Raw genomic sequence first — 20194 nt, 5'->3', positions numbered from 1 at the left:
ATACAACCTCGCGAGTTTAAAGAATGTCAGAAGGTTTTATTGTTCAAATCAAGGCTAAAGTTATTTCCTAGGAAGTTGAAATCTCGATGGAAAGGACCTTATACCATCTATCGAGTTTATCCTTATAGAGCTATTGAATTATATGACAATCACAGAGGTACACTTAAAGTTAATGGTCAACGTCTCAAACATTGTTGGGATGGTGAAGTTGAGCGAGTTGAATCCTTGTTCAAATTAACAAACCCTTGGTTATTCACAAACTTGTTTTATAAATAAATAAATAATTAGGATTTATTTTCTTAATTTAGTACTTTTAGTTAATTTTGTCTAAGGAGATTGAAACTTAAGCGGGACCACTGTGACCCCTCCAACCTTTCCTGGAATTAATTTAATGTAATTTATTGAGAAGAAATTTTCTAATTAAGATTTTAAAATTTCTTTTAGTTTCATTTGTTTCGTTTAAATTTTAAATTTTTATGATAATAAAGGGGGTCAAATTTGGCCCAAGTACTAATCAGTTTCTTTAGTAAGATACAGTCTAAATTTAAGGCCCAAGCCAGCAAAAAGAGGAAAAATTCCACACCTATTGCCGCCACTTCCATTGCTTGGCACCCAGGTAACCTTAATGTAGCTAAGTTTTTGATACATGTTGCCCTAAATTTTTCCTATATTCTACTATTTTTCATATCCCTCAAAGCAATTTGCTTAAACCCCAAAAAATTCCTAAACTTTTCTCTTGTGCCGTCAACCTCAAATCCTAAAAGAAACCCTAGTTCTTTTCCCCTTTGTCGAAATCTCCTATTTTTGCCGCAAAGAAATCGCCAGGGCATCAATGTCGCTATCGCACGTAGCCGTTATCACCACCGTACACCACCATTGTTGCCGTATGTTACCTTCACCGCCGTAACCTCTTCACCATCGCAAGGTTTTCCAAGCAAGTCCTACCCACTTGTCGTTTTCTCTTCTTCCCCTATAAGCAGAACTTTGCCGAATTTTTGAGAAAATACCATGTCTCGTAAAAGAACTAGATCGTCAATGACTACTCTTGAAAACCTGATTGTGATCAATGAACAAGTGAAAGAGAGATTTGATTCAATTTTCAAGCATCAACCTATGATGTCGGAAAAAGGTTTTAACTTGAAAAGTAATGATTTGATGGTTGTCCCTGTGCCAATTAGAAAGACAGTTAATGCACTCAAGCGGGAACGATTTTGTGATGCTTGTTCACTTCCCGATGATGAACTAGTTCGAAATTCTATGCAAGTTTGACCATACAAGATGCCATTGAGGTCATTGTTCAGAAGAAAAAGGTACCTATTAACTCTAAGTCCATAAATGATTTGTTTAACTTACCTGATGTTGAAGAAGATGAGTACTACCCTTTGATGAACAACATTAATTGGGATTTTCTTCAACAAGTGCTTGATGTTGTAACAAATTCGGGATCCCAATGGATTATAAGAAAGTATGGGAGCCATTCTTGCTGAAGGGAATACCTAAAACCAGTAGCAAAGGTATGGTTTTATTTTCTTCGCTACAATTTCATGCTTATCTCACACAGTTCCACCATCTTGATGGAATGAATGCTCTTGTTATACACAATCTTGACAGAAAAGTCCATTAATGTTGGGAAAATTATTCTCAAAGAGATTTATGACTGTGCTAAAAAGAAGACAGGAAGTGCTTATTTCCCATCATTAATCACTTCACTTTGCTTAAGGGCTCATGTTAAAACACAAGAGAATTTGAAGGGGCAATATGTCCAAGGGTGCATTACAAGTCATGATCTAGAAAGGTTAATAGAGAAAGTGCATGAGCTGAATCAAGGTGAGCAAGAAGAACCAACTGAGCCAAGTACTGAGGAGTCAATGAACAAAATTGAAACTGAATCAATTTCAAACACTGAAGAAGAAGAATATGATAACAAACAAGTTGAAGACCTTGAACCAAGGGTTGAGCCAGAAGAAGAACCAGTCAAGCTAAGTGTTGAACCTGAATATAGAACTCCCTTGCTAACTTCTGTATGTACTTCAAGGAAATCAGTGTTGTCAATGTTGATGGATATGTGCAAGTTCATGCACAATCAACAACAAAATTACTGGAAATATAAAAAAATTAGAGATGATTCTATTCGAAATACTTTAAAAATATCTTTAACACTTTTGTTCCTGAGTTCCCAGATGCAATCTTTGAGACATGGATAGACAATACTGATTATACAAGCGGAGAAGGAGCTAAAGAAGACAAGGAGAATGAGTCAAAAGAATAAAAGGGAGAATTCTTGTCTTTTTATTTATTTATTTTAGGTCTTTAGGAATTTGTTTCTTTAGTAACTAGGATTTAATTTCTGCAAAATAAAACATAGCAAGCATGAATAAATGCTTGGATTATGAGGAAAGACTTGGTATGTAAGCAGTCTTAATGACTCACCTCTCTTTTTTTTAACCCTACCTGGTGTTTAGTTTTCATTCATTACTTTGTTCTTGCAATGAGGACATTGCTTCTTTTGAAAGGGGGGTAAGGCAAATAATTGCTGCTCAAATTTTCAAGTATGTTTCAATTATTTCTTTCATGAGTATGTTTTAATAAATGAATGTTTAGAGAAATTATTTGTTAATAAGATAGCTTGTATACAAGCATGAATGATGATTTTGTCTAAATAACTATATGTTATCATAAAGAACAAAATGATTGTATGATCTCAGTCTTCGGTAATGTTTTCCATGAAAACTTTGTTTCTTTTGAGATTAGACATGCATGAAGGTTTATATCTTTAAAATTGACTTAAAAACTTTCTTGAGGCGAAATCCTATGAGACATAAAAATATAAAATCATATAGGCACCATTTTCTTTGGATCGTTTGAGCCTTTTCAAGCCCACCTTATGATATTAGACCCTTGAAACTAAAATTTTGAGCTTAAAGACCTGTGTATTGCAATGAACCTACATTACATGCCACATTACCATCTTTGTAAGTTATCCTAATTTTGTGCACCTATCTTAACTTAAGTTGTCTTGGTAATCAACATTTGAGGAAATTTTCATAAAAATGTATGTGCTCATGCTTATAAAAAAAAGGGCGAAGAAAAGTTTGCTCAGTCTTCAAAGAGGAAAAAAATGTATGAGCTTAAGTTCAAAATAAGTTTGGGGGCGTTCCAAAGGTTCACGTAAAGAAAAAGGTTCTATTACGAGAAAACCAAGACAAAGTTAAAGGTTAAGATCTTGAAACCGAAATATCCCATCTTTTAAAATCCCTACCTTTGACCGAGCCCTATTACAACCTTATAAAAGACCTATTGATTTGATGATTATGTCACCTACATTAGTGGAGAGGAAGTCCTAAGTTCAACATATGAAGATTATAAATAAGCTTTATGATTGTTTTGCTTGATTGATGAGAAATTATGTTGAATGAAAGAATATTATCTATGGCTGTGACGTATATACATACTATGATTCATGTTAGCATACCTTGAAACTTAGTATAAAAGTTTCAAAATGGTTGCATATGAATTACTAGTTAATGAAGAAGATCGATGAGCATGAATTTATTCATACATGATTATGGGGCAATGATTGATGCTGCTTACACTTTTAGCAATTTTTCTTTAGTGAGACCTTGTGCTGTGCATGAACATTACTCGGGACGAGCAATTATTTAAGTTTGGGGGTGTATAAACTGAAAAATATATAGGATTTTTCCTATATAAATGATCACCTCTTTACTTATATTTGTTGTTAAAACCAAGTAATTGTTTAATAAATTAATGAAATATGTGAAAATATGAAAACAGGACATAGAAATTATTAAAATGTGATTTTATGCTTTATTATATAGTTTTCATGCACAAAATGGCTTATTTTATATTTAATTCAGCATATTATATTTTATGACATAAAGTGGGCCATGCATGATTAAATTAAATAATAAAATATAAAATTATATTTAATAATTAATTTTAAAATATTTTATTAATAATTTGGGTTTTAATTAATTTAATTAAGTTGGTAAAATTTAAATCTTTGGTCCTCTAACTTATTGATTTATTTTTGGATAGGTGTGAGAGCTTTAATTTGATTACAAAACTGTCCAAATGGAAGGCCAAGTCAACTGAAAATTCAGCTGAATATGGAGGTTCATAGACCATCTTTTTTGGTTTAATTACACAAGGTCCTTGAAGAGTTGAAGAAATCAGAGATTTTCTCGAAGATTTGCTAGTGACCGAGTCTTAGCCCTGAGTTGTTGTGGCACTCAAATTGACCAAGAATCAAGCAACATCAGCCACATTCCCTCAATTCATGGCCGGCCACCCTTGGAAGGTGTTTTGAAAGGTGGACACTCCTATTTTTAGCAAACTAGCTCCAATGCCTCACCTATAAATAAGAGCCCTTTTCTCACTTTTTCAATCATCCCTCATCCCTCATTCATCCCTCATTCATTCAGCATTCTATCCTCTCTCAATTCTCTTAGCTTTCTTAGTCCTCACACCTATCATCATCTTGGAATAAATATTTTGAGCAAATTAGCCTCTTAAAGAACCCTTGGTCAGCTACCTTGGGGAGCCATCAGCAAAGGAGAAAAGCGAAGGAACGAAGGAGCCCTCATCAGTCAGAGTCTTGGGTGACATCCACTCTGAATTGGGTTTAATCTTTCTTACTTTAATTTAATTCAAGAATGTTTGCTATGTGTTCTTTGTTCTGGTTTACAACAACAATGATAGCTTAATTTCATTTAAGCTAGGATGATTGTTTTGATTTAATAATAATTGTTTGATTCATGCTTATAATATCTGTGCCTCAATAAATCATGTTTTCAATTAAAATCAAGTCTATATTTCGTTCATAGGTGATTGAAATGCACCTGAATTAGCTGAGAGATCCTAACCAGACGATGGCTAATGGACGCATAATTGAAACGTGCATGCTCAATTTAGATCCTTAACCGATTAAATTGCAGGTTGCATAACATCCCTAACCAGGCTCTATTATCTACATAGTTTTTAGATTTGTGTGATTAAACTGTTTCAAACCCAACACGTTCATGTTACCTCACACAAATACTAAGAAACCCTTAGTAAATAAGGATTAGTAAGTAAAGGATTCCGAAAGGACCTAACGTGGTTTCCAAACTCATGAAAGATCGAATTGCTATGGAGTGTTTTTCCGAATATTGATAAGAATGTTGATAATAATTTGAGTTTCATTTAAGTAATTGTCCTAGCTTATTTATGTTATAATTTTTGCTTATTGTGTTAATTCTGCTAAAGTCTATCTCATTCATATAGTTTGCATACTTAGGATAAATTACATTAGGGATCATTGCATTTAGTTTCATATACTTAATTTTTTATCACTTCTCAATTATATTGTTTTTTTTATCAAATTGTTAATACACTTTTACAAACTAAGTGACTTAGCACAAATACAATCCCTGTGGAGACGATAACTCGATACTTACTTGTAATACCCTTACGACCGAATCTGACGTATCACATCAAAGTGCATTCTAAAACTTGAACTTGTTGGTGAAAACTGTTTTTGAGTAAAAACCCATTTAGTATTTATTGCTTGAGAAAACTTGGTGATTTCCGTTATTACATCTAAAATTAACTTATCAAAACGTTTGTTATTACTGATTTCATAATCCGTTTAAAACAGCAGAAGCTTTACTAGTTGAAAGCCTTAAGGTTAAAAATTCCAGTTTTTCTTTGAAATCATTATTATTGTGAAGACTCAATGTTCTTACTCTAGCAATTTAAAACACGAAATCAAAAGCCCGATAAAATTTAAAAAATTCCCCAAATGGCCTTATTACATAATTAAAAACCCAAATATAAAATTTTTGAATAAGTTAAGTCATAATCAAACAATCTGCGTCATGTGGCACCTTTGAGCCCCTCGCGGCTCCAAATCATCTAAGGCTGGGGATTAGCTACATAGTTTAAAAGAAAGGTGAGTTTACGAAAAACTCAGTGTGTAATCCCCTACCAATCAAACAGTAAACAGTGCATACAGTAACTGATTGGGCCTGAGCCCTATTCAGTAATAGTGCAGTCTAGGCCTTAGCCCTATACATAGATGGTGTGGGCCTAATCCCTAAACAGTAATAGCACAGCGCAGGTATGCAACCCATCCCAATCCAACCAACACACCACCTGTACCAACCAATACACCACCTGTACCAACCAATACACCACCCATACCAACCAACACACCATGTGGGGATTAAATCGACCCACCCAGCTAGCACACCAATATCACAGTTAAGCTACTAACAGTAACGCATCAAAGCTACTAATAAAAGTAAACGTGGTCTAGCCACTAATATCAGAATACGTGGCAAAGCCACCAGAATAGTAAAACGTGGCAAAGCCACTTATACAGTACTTCCTCCGAATCAGAATCCCAACCTAATGTAAAATGTCAAGTCATAAATATTACACGTATGCAAGATTTCATACTCAGATATAGTCATGCATATATCATACGCTCATCACTCAACCTACCTCTAGGGTATAATGGTCATTTCCATCCGTTAGGGTTAAAATAGTAATTTTACCCCTCAAGGGTATTTTGGTCATTTAACTACTTTTAGGGTCTCGGTACAGATAACGACCCTTTAAAAGGTCTGCAGTCATCTCAAATGACTCAGATAACCCGTATGGCCCAAGAAGTGTAAATGGGCCCGAGGCTCGTTACTCGGCCCAAGTGGGCCCACATGCTCGTGTGGCCCAAACAGCCCAATTTTTGTTGTGACTTTGCGGTCCCATAGCCCACTCCATTATTTGTCACTTATCGTAAACTTTATTCGTGCGATCCCCACGGCCCATTGGGCCCACACGGCCCATCTCAGTCCAAAGAGCCCATAACGGCCTAAGCTCATAAAAACGCTCGTGGCGGCCTCTACAGTCTGTTGTCCCTGATTTGTAGGCTCAGTTTACCACACGGGCGTTCGCACACTCGTGAGGCCTCAAATGCCGAAGTTTCAGCTTTTCAACTTTTTGGCTTTTGCCGATTCACAACAACGTAATGGTGTTAATACACACCATTGTTCATCGTTTTGGTAGTAGCAACAGTTTGGGTTTACGTTTACAATCCTTTTTGGAGAGGAAAACAGCAATCACCACGCGGCCAACCTAAATCCAAAATAACAATCCAAAGTCAGCTTTTAGTTACTTGGATTAACCACTTTCTTATTATTTCTTAATTCCCAACATAATATACCGCTTACCTTGATAGCAGAAGTAGGGTTCAAACCACCCTTAACCCACAATCACCCACTTATTGGCAACGATCTGCATTAAGGTCCACTTTGTTACACAACCTTAAATATAATCAACTTTAACCATGTGAGCTTCTTACCGAAACAAGGACTAAGAGAGGAGAGTAACAGTATTCGGCTTTTCCCAACATAAACTACAAGCACACGATACCACGAATGCACCCCTTAACAATAATCGATAAAAAGAAAGGGATTAGGGAGAAAGACTATTATAGTAGAGCAAAAAGAAAGAGAAGTGGCACAACTGTGAACCCACATATTGGAGATAGCAATAACAAGGCTCAGCTAATGCTAGGATTTCGGTAATCCAAGAGGAAACTCAGTTACCTTGATCAAGCAGGGAGAGATTTGGCTAGGCAAAAGAGCATTCGGCTAGCTCAGAGAAAGGCCTAAATGAGTCGAAAGGGAGAGGAGGCAAGAGGGATTCAGTCAAGGCTCCAAGAGGGAAACACAGTTAAGAGTAAGAGGGCCAAAGAAGAGTGTGACGAGGAGAAAAGAGAAATGGATATTAGAGAAAGGAAGAATTCGGTCAAAGACTTAGAAGAAAAGAGAGAAGAAGGTCATGTCATTCGGCACAAAATAGAATAAAAGAATGAAATGAAGACAAGGAAATTTGGCTTAAATCCCGAAAGGCACGGAAAGAGATCGGCACAAGGGAGAATGGTACCAAAAATGTCAAAAAGAACAAAACCCAAAATAGAAGAGGAGGAGTTTGGACCCTACTCTCACACTAATTGTCAAAAATGCACTCCCAAAACACCTTTAGTCGAATTTGCACCCACAAGCACCCCTATTCGGCTACAACTCCTTCCAATTTGAATTCCTTGAAAATCTCGAAGATTTTCTCCCCTTATCTATCCTTGATATCCTCCATAACAACCTCATGACTCATTCAAACTCTCTACCACCAAAGTTTAAACACAACACCAACTTTGCCGTCCCTTGGTAGCAAAATAAATGCTCCTTGCTTGCCATGGGATTCGAACCCATGCCCCCTTTAGATGACCCATACACTACTTGACACTAAGCCACAAGGCTTTTTGTGACATAAAATCCCACACACTTAAACATAAATCCTAACCGCTAACAGCCAGTCTCCCTTAAGAATAAAACTAAAAATTTTGCCAAGGCCCAGATTTGAACCTAGGCTTCCTAAACACTCCCAAACACACCCAAATCACTAATCCAATAAAGCAAACATGAAATTTGTGTCAAAGCATGAAAAATTATAAACCCTACATTTTTGGGCCGTTACAAATCTACGCTCCTTAAAAAAATTTTAGCCCCAAAATTTACCTGGTCAGAATAAGTGAGGGCATTGATGTCGTATCGCCTCTTCTAGTTCCTACGTGGCCTCTTCTGAACCGTGGTTACGCCAAAGCACCTTGACCAGTGGAACAGATTTCTTCCTTAATACTTTAACAAAATAATCCAATATCTGCAACGGTTTTTCCTCGATAGTTAAATCAAGCCTAACCTTAATTTCCTCAGCTGACACGATGTGCGAGGGATCAAAAAGGTACCGCCTCAGCATTGAAAAGTGAAACAAGTCATGAATCCTATCCAGCTCTAGAGGCAACTCAAGTTGATAAGCGACCGGTCCCACATGCTTAAGTACTCGATAAGGCCCAATAAACCTAGGGCTAAGCTTGCCTTTCTGCCCAAACCTCAAAATTTTCTTCCATGGTGAGACTTTAAGAAAGAAATAATCCCCCACCAAGTACTCGATCTCTTTATGCTTTAGGTCTGCATAAGACTTCTGCCTATCAGATGCTTCCTTTAATCGATCTCGAATCAACTTTACCTTGTCTTCTGTATTGAAAATTAATTCTGGCCCTCACCCAATTCAGTCAACAGGTAGGAGTACAACACCTACGACCATATAACGCCTCATACGGTGCCATTTGAATACTGGACTAGTAGCTATTGTTATACGCAAACTCTGCCAATGGAAAATAATCCTCCCAGTTGCCTCTAAAATTAACTATAAAACTTCTTAACATGTCTTCCAGTATCTGAATCACCCTCTCTGACTGCCCATCTGTCTGAGGGTGGAACGCAGTGCTGAAATCCAATCTTGTACCTAAAGCCTCATGTAACTTCTTCCAGAACTGAGATGTGAATCTAGGATCTCTGTCAGATATGATAGAAACTGGTACACCATGCACTCTCACAATCTCGAACACATACAACTTGGCCAACTTCTGCAACGAATAATCAGTGCGGATCGGTAAAATAGGCAGATTTAGTCAATCGGTCTATAATCACCAATATCAAATCCTTCTTAGTAGGCATTAAGGGTAGCCCACTTACAAAATCCATGGCTACCCTCTCTCACTTCCAGAGTGGAATTTTAACTGGCTGCAGTAACTCAGAAGGTAGTTGATGCTCAGCCTTAACTTGCTGGCATGTCAGGCACTTACTCACATAATTAGTAACTCCACGTTTCAACCCTGGCCACTAGTACAGCTCACAAAGATCTCGGTATAACTTGTTCCCACCAGGATGCATAGCATATAAGCTACTATACGCCTCTTGTAGTATAGACTGCCTCAAACTCTAATCTCTCGGCATGAAAACTCTTCCACAAAAACATAATACTCCTTCACTATTTAGCCCAAAATATGTAGTCTCACCATTCTTGACTTGTCAATAACGAGAAACTAGCGACTTATCTAGCAATTGTTTCTCCTTAATTTGATCAGTCCAAGCCAGTCTCACTTGCAGTTCAGCTAACAAGCTACCATTATCGAATAGACTGAGACGAGCAAACATTGCTCTCAAATCAGATACAACCCTAAGGCTCAGTGCGTCAGCTACCACATTAGCTTTACCAAGGTGGTACTCAATTGAACAATCATAATCCTTAAGTAACTCTATCCACCTCCGTTGCCTAAGATTCAGCTCTTTCTGAGTAAGGAGATACTTGAGGCTTTTATGATCTGTGAAAATAATAGTCTTTTCACGGTATAAGTATTGTCTCCAAATCTTTAGTGCAAATATCACCGCAACTAACTCTAAATCTGGGGTAATTCGCCTCATGAGGCTTAAGCTGATGAGACGCGTAAGCAACCACTTTACCCTCTTTCTTCAACATACAACCCAATCCAATGTGCGACGCATCACTGTAGACAATAAATTCCTTCCCTGACTCTGGCTGTATCAAAACAGGGGCCTTAGTCAAAACATCCTTCAATTTCTCAAAACTCTCTTGTTGTTTATCAGTCTAATTGAATGGTACCCCTTTACACAGTAGCTTGGTTAGAGGTGCAGCAATCAGTGAAAACCCTTCAACAAAATGTTTGTAATACCCAGCCAGACCCAGAAAGCTTCGAATCTCAGATACCATCTTTGGTGGTTTCCAATCCACTACAGCTTAAATTTTTCGAGGATCCACCCTAATTCCCTCTGCCGACACTACATGACCCAGAAACGTCACTTCTCGCAGCCAGAACTCACACTTGTTGAACTTTGCGTAAAGCTAATTTTCCCTCAAAATTTGTAAGACAATTCAAAGATGCGCATCATGATCCTCTTCGGTCCTTGAATATACCAGAATGTTGTCTATAATCACAACTACGAACTGATTCAAATAAGGCTAAAATACTCGATTTATCAAATCCATGAAAGCCACTGGTGCATTCATCAATCCAAACGGCATCACTAGAAACTCGTCATGACCATAGCGAGTTCTAAACGCAGTCTTATACACATCAGCCTCCTTAACCTTCAACTGATGATACCCATACCGAAGATCTATCTTGGATAAAATTGTGGCTCCTCGCAGCTGGTCAAACAGATCATCTATCATCAATAAAGGGTACTTGTTCTTGATAGTCAGTTTGTTCAATTGATGATAATCAATTCATATGCGCATGGATCCACCCTTCTTCTTCATAAACAACACCAGTGCTCCCCACGGGGACACTCGATCGAGTGAATCCTCGGTCCAATAGCTCTTGAGTTTGAGCCTTTAACTCTACCAGCTCTTTCGGTGCCATCCTATAAGGGGAAATGGACACTGGAGTTGTTCCAGGTAGGAGCTCAATGCCGAATTCGACCTCACGGTTTGAAGGCAAACCAGGAAGTTCTTTAGGAAATACATCTGATAAACCATAAATTATACATATTTTTTACCCCATGTTTAATGCATTTTATAGATGATTTCTCATTAGAATTGGTGAATTTGATGCTCCTAATGCTTTAATATCATATTTTGTACTCAGGAGAGCACCAAGAGTCAAAAGGAGCCAAAAACGAGCCAAAAAGGGACAAAACAGACCAAATTAAGAAGATGACACGGCCTAAGCCTTGCCACACGGGCATCTCACACACCAGTGTCTTTTGAGGGTGTCGACCAAGGCTTTCACGATTCACATGGCCTGGTCATTGACCCACACGGCCGTGTTCAATTTAACGGATTAAACACGACCGTGGCACACGGGCGTGTCCCTACCGAGCCCAAGTTAAGTCCAATTCGGAAAAGGCCACTTTTGAGGGCTTCTAGGCATTCCAAAGCCTATAAATACACCCTAGAAGAGGACGGAGAAGGGGGTAAGGAATTACCCTAAGAAAGTCGATTGATCCATCTCAGAAGCCGGATTCATCATCAAGACTGAATATCTCTCCTCAATTTCCCATCAAGAGTTTTGGGTTTTCTTTATGTTTTGTATTATTTATTCTTTTGAGATGTTTTCTTATTTAGTTATGAATTAAATCCCCTAAATACCTAAGCGGAATGAAACCTAAGACGAATCTTGATATTATTTTCTGAATCATATGATAAATATTTAACTTGTTCTTAATTATGTGTTCTTAATTCTTGTTTTGATATCCCAGGATACTGATTCAAGACATGCTCTTATTCAGAGGAGGAATAGACCCTGTCTAAGAGTACTTTTGTCATAATTAGGCGAAGTTGATTGCGCGCCTAGAAATAAGGTGACAAGATTTTGCCGAATTAGGGTGAAACCTAATAAGGGAATCCATAAATCAAGTTAATGCAACCCTAGAGTGTTAATTAGAGAAAAGTCTCGGTTATTCAATTTAGGGATTAGACGTTATTAGTCTTAAATAGGGATAATAACATAACTTAGGGATCTCTACGGAACAAGTTGAATGAATAAATCGTCCGGTTCGGAGCTAGAATAACAAGTAAAGTCTAGGTGGATTTTTCCTTAGGTATTATCTCAAGTCAATCGATTTTCCCAAAAGCAATTCCCCAATTCTTTTCTCTGTGCGTTCTTAGTTTAGATAATTAGTTAATTAAAACAAATAAAACCCCTTCTATTCTTAGGCTAGATAATAAAAAGATAGTTATTACTAGTACTTTTGGTTCCCTTGGGTACGATCTCCCAATCTTACCATTACTAAACTATTGTTCGATAGGTACCCTTGCCTTTTCGTCGTGATAATAGTTAGTCTAGGCTTGATCTTCATTATAAATATTTATCACTTGTTATGAATCACGCGAACAAGTTTTTGGCGCCATTGTCGGGGAACTAAAATATTAGGAACGCTAAATTTTTATTACTTTAGCAATTTATTTTTCTTGCAATTTAATTTAATTTAATTATTATTTATTAATTTACTTATTCTTTCTCTTGGCAGGTTTTTATAGTTTATGACTAGAAGAAACCTGTCGGGACCATTACTTTTTGACGAAGAAATCGATCGTACAATTCGTAGAAACCAAAGAGAAATAAGGTGCAGCTTACGATACATGGAGAACGAGCAAGAAGATGATACTCAACCCCCAACCGAAGAGATGGCTGAAAACCAAGGCAATCAGCTACCTCCTACAATTGCGGCTAATCAAAATCCTGCTCCACGTACTATGTATGATTATGCTAAACCTTCTCTAACAGGAACTGAATCTACCATAGTTAAACCTGCTGTAGCTGTAAATACTTTTGAATTAAAACCTAACACTATTCAGATGATACAGCAATTTGTTCAGTTTGATGGTTTGCAGGATAAAGATCCCAACGCTCAATTAGCAAACTTTCTGGAATTTTGCGATACATTTAAAATCAATGGCATTTCTGATGATGCCATTCATATTCGATTATTTTGTTTTTCATTGAGGAACAAAGCTAAACAGTGGTTGAACTCATTACCACGAGGGTCAATTACTACTCGGGAACAAATGACTGAAAAATTTTTACTAAAATACTTTTCGCCCGCTAAAACGGCTAAATTACGTAATGATATTTCTTCTTTTGTGTAGATGGACTTAGAAACACTTTACGATGCATGGGAGGGATACAAGGACTTAATGAGAAGGTGCCTTCACCATGGGTTACCACTTTGGTTGCAAGTACAAACATTCCACAATGGTTTGAATCCCTTGACTCGGCAAATGGTTGACGCAGTTGCTGGCGGAACCATCAACAACAAAATACCTGAAGAGGCTTATGAATTCATTGAAGAAATGTCACAGAATAACTATCAGTGGCAAGTCATGAGGACTAAGCCAACAAAAACAACCGGCATTTATAACGTCGACTCAGTTACTATGTTGTCAAATCAGGTAGAACTTTTCAATAAAAAGATTGATGGTTTTCTTAGTTCTACGCAGGTACATCCAATAATGAGGTGTGACTCAAGTGGAAGAGGTGTGCATACAGAATATCAATCCTTCAATCCTACAATCGAAGAGGAACAAGTCAACTATATAGGAAATAATAACTTTAAATCTCAAAATAACCCATACAGTAATACTTATAATGCAGGTTGGAGGAACCACCCAAATTTCTCCTCGGGAGGTCAAGGGAATCAAAAGCCACAAAACCCTCAGGATTTTCAACAGCCACCTTATCAACAGAGAAAAAACCAAACTTTGAGGAGATGCTCTCAAAATTCATATCAATGTTGGAAACCCATTTCCAAAATACCGAGACAACACTTAAAAATCAACAAGCATCGATCCAAGGACTCGAAACTCAAATAGGCCAGCTATCCAAACTAATCTCCGAACGACCACAAGGTATCTTACCAAGTAATACTGAACCTAACCCAAGGGAACACCTCAACGCAATTAGTACTCAAGATAAGGGAGGATTCATTGTGCCTGAGCCAGAATTGATGCAAGAAATTGTGGTGAGCAAAGGTAAAAGTGAGGTAAGTCATAACAAAATGATGAATGAAGAATATAGACCTCATGTCCCATACCCTAACGCGAAAAGGAAAGACCGCTCAGACAAACAATTCGGTAAATTCCTCAAACTTTTGAAAAAATTACATATTAACCTACTGTTTATTGAAGCTTTGTCGCAGATGCCAAATGCAATGAAATTTTTAAAAGAGCTCTTAGTAAATAAGCGGAAGTTGGACGAAGTGTCGCATGTGGAGCTAAACGCAGTCTGCTCAACTATTCTACAGAATAAGCTACCCTTCAAATTGAAAAATCCAGGGAGTTTTACAATTCCTTATTTAATTGGTAGTTTAGATATAAGTCATGCATTAGCTTATTTAGGGGCTAGTATTAACGTAATGTCTTACAAAATGTTTAAGCAACTAGGTCTTGGGACACCTAAACAAACTAGGATGAGCATTCAATTGGCAAATAAAACTATAAGAATTCCTAGGGGTATTATTGAAGATGTACTCGTGAAAGTAGATAAGTTCATATTTCCCATTGATTTCGTTGTTCTACACATAGAGAAGGATAATAACACCCCTTTGATTTTAGGAAGGCCGTTTTTAGCAACTGCTAAAACAATTATTGATGTTGGCACAGGTGAGCTTACACTTCGTGTGGGAGACGAAATGATCACCTTTCAAGCTCGTAATTCTGGCATCACATCGAACATTGAAGGTAATAGTCCACATCAATCTACTAAAACTAACAATATGATTTTGCAGAAATTAAGCTACAAAGAAGTTCACGAGCCATGTTCCAAGGATGATAGAGGACATATTCATGAAGAATGAAGGCTACGGATAGAGGAGCTAGATGAATGGTGAGTACACAAACCGAGAACACATGATAAATCGAAACTACATCAAAACAAGCCCGATACCTCTCCTAATCAACTTAAGGTTGGCAATAAAGTCTTACTAGATGCTGCAGATCCTTACATTGTCCCAACCACACCGAATGAGGAAATCCCCCTTACGGTACTCAGTATTTTTCCATTCAGTACGGTGGAGGTGAGTCACCCCAAGTTCGGCACTTTTAAGGTAAACAACACCCGATTAAAACCCTATTTTGATGAGATTGATAGCAGGAATGAGGAGTATATACTCCTCAAACCACCCTAACCATTCACTAGAGAGGTAAGTCGAGCTTAGACTATAAATAAGCGCTTCTCAAGAGGCAACCCGAGCACTAACATATTTTGATTTCTTTATTTTTAATTTCTAACACTTTGAATCATTAACTTTATCTTTGAATTGCAAAGTTTTTCAGCACACACGGCCAGGCACACGAGCGTGCCTAAAGTCGTGGCCAAATAGGGGAAGAGACACGGTCGTACGATACGGCCGTGTGGAAACAATACATGATTTCCCCAAAACACAGGATGCGATAAATCCCCATGGCCGTGTGACATGGCCATGGGGGAACTTGATAGGTGATCACGGGCGTGGGAATGGAAAAACACGGGCGTGCCAGGGGCAAGGCTTGATTTTTTTTCTGTAACACAGGTTGGAGACACACCCATGCTGTTAAGCTGTGGACAATAATACACGGGTGGGGTACCCTAACACACGAGCGTGGGAGAAGTGAACAAAGCTAGGCACGACCGTGCGACATGGTCGTGGGCCACACACGCCCAAGACACACGGGCGTGGGATAGTAGCAGGGCACGACCTAAATCGCAAAATTCTAAAAACATGGGCTCACCCTCAGAGTACACGGGCGTGGCCCTAGGCCGTGTGGCCCTCCCCTATATAAACAAACCACTATTCATCTTTTTCCCCCTTTCGAAACCCTAGCCAAAATCTACCCTTCTCCACTCCCTAATCCCTATCCCGGCCACCATTCCCTAGCTTTTCATTTTCCTAAACCCCAAACCATCCTAAAATCCACTTCCCCTGCATTAATACTCACTTTCCCATCTCTTTTCCCTCTCCTACAATTTCCACGAGGGCCCCAAGAAGAGCTCTTCCAAATACTTCGGGCTCGACCTTTAGCAGCAGGCCACTGCATCAACTGGGCAGATGTCTCCACAAGGCATCTCGAGCATGCTTAGTATGAGGATGATCGAGAGGCACCGAGTAACCTCCCCTCCCTAGTATCATCTCGCCCAATCTACCGAGGAGGAGGCCTACGAGGACATTCCTGACGATGCCCCCCACAGCACAATGACCCACTGACTCAGCCACCACCACCCTCTCGTCCAGTTCATACGGCGGCTTCATATGCTGACATCTCTGAGCGCCTCACCCAATTCGAGCAGCAGTGTTTTCAACGATTTGACAACATTGATCCTACTCTACAGCAGATTTGTCAGCACCTCTACATCTCATCGCCAGTCCCACCTCGCGAACCATCCAGCGATGAAGGTGTTTAGAAATATTTATTTATTGTTTTATGTTTTAAATTTTTATTAAACTACTTTTTATTTTTGTTAGATTTTAGAATTTTATTTTTTAATTATTATTAATTTCGGTTATTTCTTTTCGAGTACTTATTCTTCCTAATATCCCCTAAACAGTTTCTGATTTTATTACAGTTATATAGAGCGCTTAAGCTCATCATCACATAGGAACTAAAACTCCACCGGGAAAGGTTCTCCACGACTGCCATGTCCTGCTCGACCACGGCCATAGCTACCACTAGATATAATATTCTTTTGGCGTAGGACTTATGGCCTAATGAACCTCTACGACCACCGGAGTATCCTTCTCCACTCTCGAACCGATCACTCTCCAAAACTCTAGTTCAAGGATTTCATCATACAGGAAGTTTCACTTCTCTCCCTATCTTATTTTTATACTCTAATATCTATCTTTGTACATTGAGGGCAATGTACATCTTAAGTGTGGGGGGTATTTATTTCATTATTAGAAAAATCTCTGAATAATCATCTTGTTCTCTTAAAAAACTTTCATATCATATTTAAATAAATTTTAATTAATTTATGATTTTGATTGATATATCTTGAATTAAAACATAGGATTTATGCATTGATTATTTAAACTTTAAGAAATTAGAGAATCAAGCATGATAAGTTGATTTTTAAGAATTTAAAATTATAGGTTGTTTCCCCAAGTCTAGGTATTACTTTGTATTGGAATTCATGAGTCTAAACATCAAAAAGCCATAATTTTTGTGAGATTTTTGAGCCTTTTGAGCATCTATTAAGCCTTTCATGCTCACTTTTATTATTGCTTTGAGTGCGTTAGTATTGAACTGTTATTCTAGAACTTGCTTGATTATGCATGTCGAGACCACACCATTTGATTTGATATATCAAAATGACTAAGGCACTTAAGATTAACCCACTCATGCCATGAAAAGCCTACCTCCACGATTAACCCCTAGTAAACCCCCTTGAGCTTAACAAACCATTTCTTGTATTACCCTTAATATTAACCTCTAACTCATTATTGTTGAAATCCCCTAAATTAATCCCTATTTTTGTCGAGATTTGAGTTGAATGGATTGCCTAGCTATGTTTCCTTCTTCATATTTAGTCTAAATTGAATTCTCAATGTATGATTACCTATGGATTATTTTGAGATATTATTGATGCGAATTATAAGTTGAGAAGAAATTGTTTTGATTATGAGTTGAGAACTTTGCTTGAGGACAAGCAAATGCTTAAGTGTGGAAGTATTTGATAAATCGTAAATTATACATATTTTTTACCCCATACTTAATGCATTTTATAGATAATTTCTCATTAGAATTGGTGAATTCGATGCTCCTAATGCTTTAATTTCATATTTTGTACTCAGGAGAGCACCAAGAGTCAAAAGGAGCCAAAAAGGGACAAAATAGACCAAATCGAGAAGATAACACGGCCTAAGCCTTGCCACACGAGCATCTCACACGCCCATGTCTTTCGAGGGTGTTGACTAAGGCTTTCACGAATTTAACGGATTGAACACGGCCTGGCAATCACGTCACACGGCCTTGGAACACGGGCGTGTCCCTACCGAGCCCAAGTTAAGTCCTATTCGGAAAAGGTCACTTTTGAGGGCTTCTAGGCATTCCAAAGCCTATAAATACACCCTAGAAGAGGAGAAAGAGGAGGACGGAGAAAGGAGGTAAGGAATTACCGCAATGAAGATGATTGATCCATCTTAGAAGCCGGATTCATCATCAAAACTAAAGATCTCTCCTCAATTTCCCTTCAAGAGTTTTGGGTTTTCTTTATGTTTTGTATTCTTGATTCTTCTGAGATGTTTTCTTATTTAGTTATGAACTAAATCCCCTAAATACCTAAGGGGAATGAAACCTAAGACTAATCTTGTTATTATTTTCTGAATCGTATGATAAATATTTAACTTGTTCTTAATATGTGTTCTTAATTCTTGTTTTGATATCCCAGGATACTGATTCAAGACATGCTCTTATTCAGAGGAGGAATAGACCCTGTCTAAGAGTACTTTTGTCATAATTAGGCGAAGTTGATTGCGCGCCTAGAAATAAGGTGACAAGATTTTGCCGAATTAGGGTGAAACCTAATAAGGGGATCCATAAATCGAGTTAATGCAACCCTAGAGTGTTAATTAGAGAAAAGTCTCGGTTATTCAATTTAGGGATTAGACGTTATTAGTCTTAAATAGGGATAATAACATAACTTAGGGATCTCTACGGAACAAGTTGAATGAATAAATTGTCCGGTTCGGAGCCAGAATAACAAGTAAAGTCTAGGTGGATTTTTCCTTAGGTGTTGTCTCAAGTCAATCGATTTTCCCAAAAGAAATTCCCCAATTCTTTTCTCTATGCGTTCTTAGTTTAGATAATTAGTTAATTAAAACAAATAAAACCCCTTCTATTCTTAGGCTAGATAATAAAAAGATAGTTATTACTAGTACTTTTGGTTCCCTTAGGTACGATATCCCGATCTTGCCATTACTATACTATTGTTCGATAGGTGCGCTTGCCTTTTCTTTGTGATAATAGTTAGTCTAGGTTTGATCTTCATTATAAATATTTATTACTTGTTACAAATCACGCAATCAACATCAGAAAACTCCTTAACAGTTCTGACATCTCCCACAGAAGTACCTTTAAAATCAGAAAACTCCTTAACAGTTCTGACATCTCCCACAGAAGTACCTTTAACATAAGCTAGGAACATCTCACAACCCTTGCGAACCAGCTTCTCGACCCTTAACGTAGAAATCACATTAGTCAGATAATCCCTTTGCTCCCCTATCACAGTCACCTCCTCATCCTCAATAGACTTCAATACCATAAGCTTAGCAATGCAATCTAATTTCGCACGATGCTTCACTAACCAATCCATGCCCAATATAATATCGAATTCCCCAAACGGCAGTTCCATCAAATCTACCGGAAAGACAACCCCTTGAACTTCAAGGGGCACGCCTCTAAACAACTTATTCACCCTTACCAACTGTCCTAGTGGACTCAACACAGTTATCTCACTAACAGTATTTTCAAACTGGATACCTAGCATCTAGACACAGTGCATACAATATATGAGTGTGTAGACCCAAAATCAATCAAAGTAGTGTATGGTACATTATAAATCAGGAACGTACCAGTTATTATGTCAGGGGCATCACCATCCTCTCAACGATGAGCAGCATAGACCAAGGCTAGCTGTCTCACCTCAGTGTTACTAGCACCTCTACCCGATACTCCACGACCTCGTCCCTAACCATTTCCACCTCTAGCCTGTCCACGGCCTCTCGGTGGCTGATAACCACCTCTCCCTGGCTGAACATGGCCCTGACCTATCGATTGCATTTGAACAGGCCCTGAG

At 38.0% G+C, this 20194-nt stretch overlaps 1 non-coding gene across 1 annotated transcript; it reads right to left on the bottom strand.

Moving 5' to 3' along the window:
• Window positions 1–13479: 13479 nt before the first annotated feature.
• LOC121203820 (small nucleolar RNA R71) lies at window positions 13480–13586 on the bottom strand. Its single transcript, XR_005898755.1, has one exon. It is a non-coding gene; the product is annotated as a small nucleolar RNA R71 (small nucleolar RNA).
• Between the last annotated feature and the right edge of the window lie 6608 nt (window positions 13587–20194).

This window comes from Gossypium hirsutum, chromosome A07 (genome assembly GCF_007990345.1).
Source record: "Gossypium hirsutum isolate 1008001.06 chromosome A07, Gossypium_hirsutum_v2.1, whole genome shotgun sequence".
NCBI classification, from domain to species: domain Eukaryota; kingdom Viridiplantae; phylum Streptophyta; class Magnoliopsida; order Malvales; family Malvaceae; genus Gossypium; species Gossypium hirsutum.
Note: the sequence above shows the minus strand (reverse complement) of the source record. Positions and strands in the feature narration are given on the sequence as shown.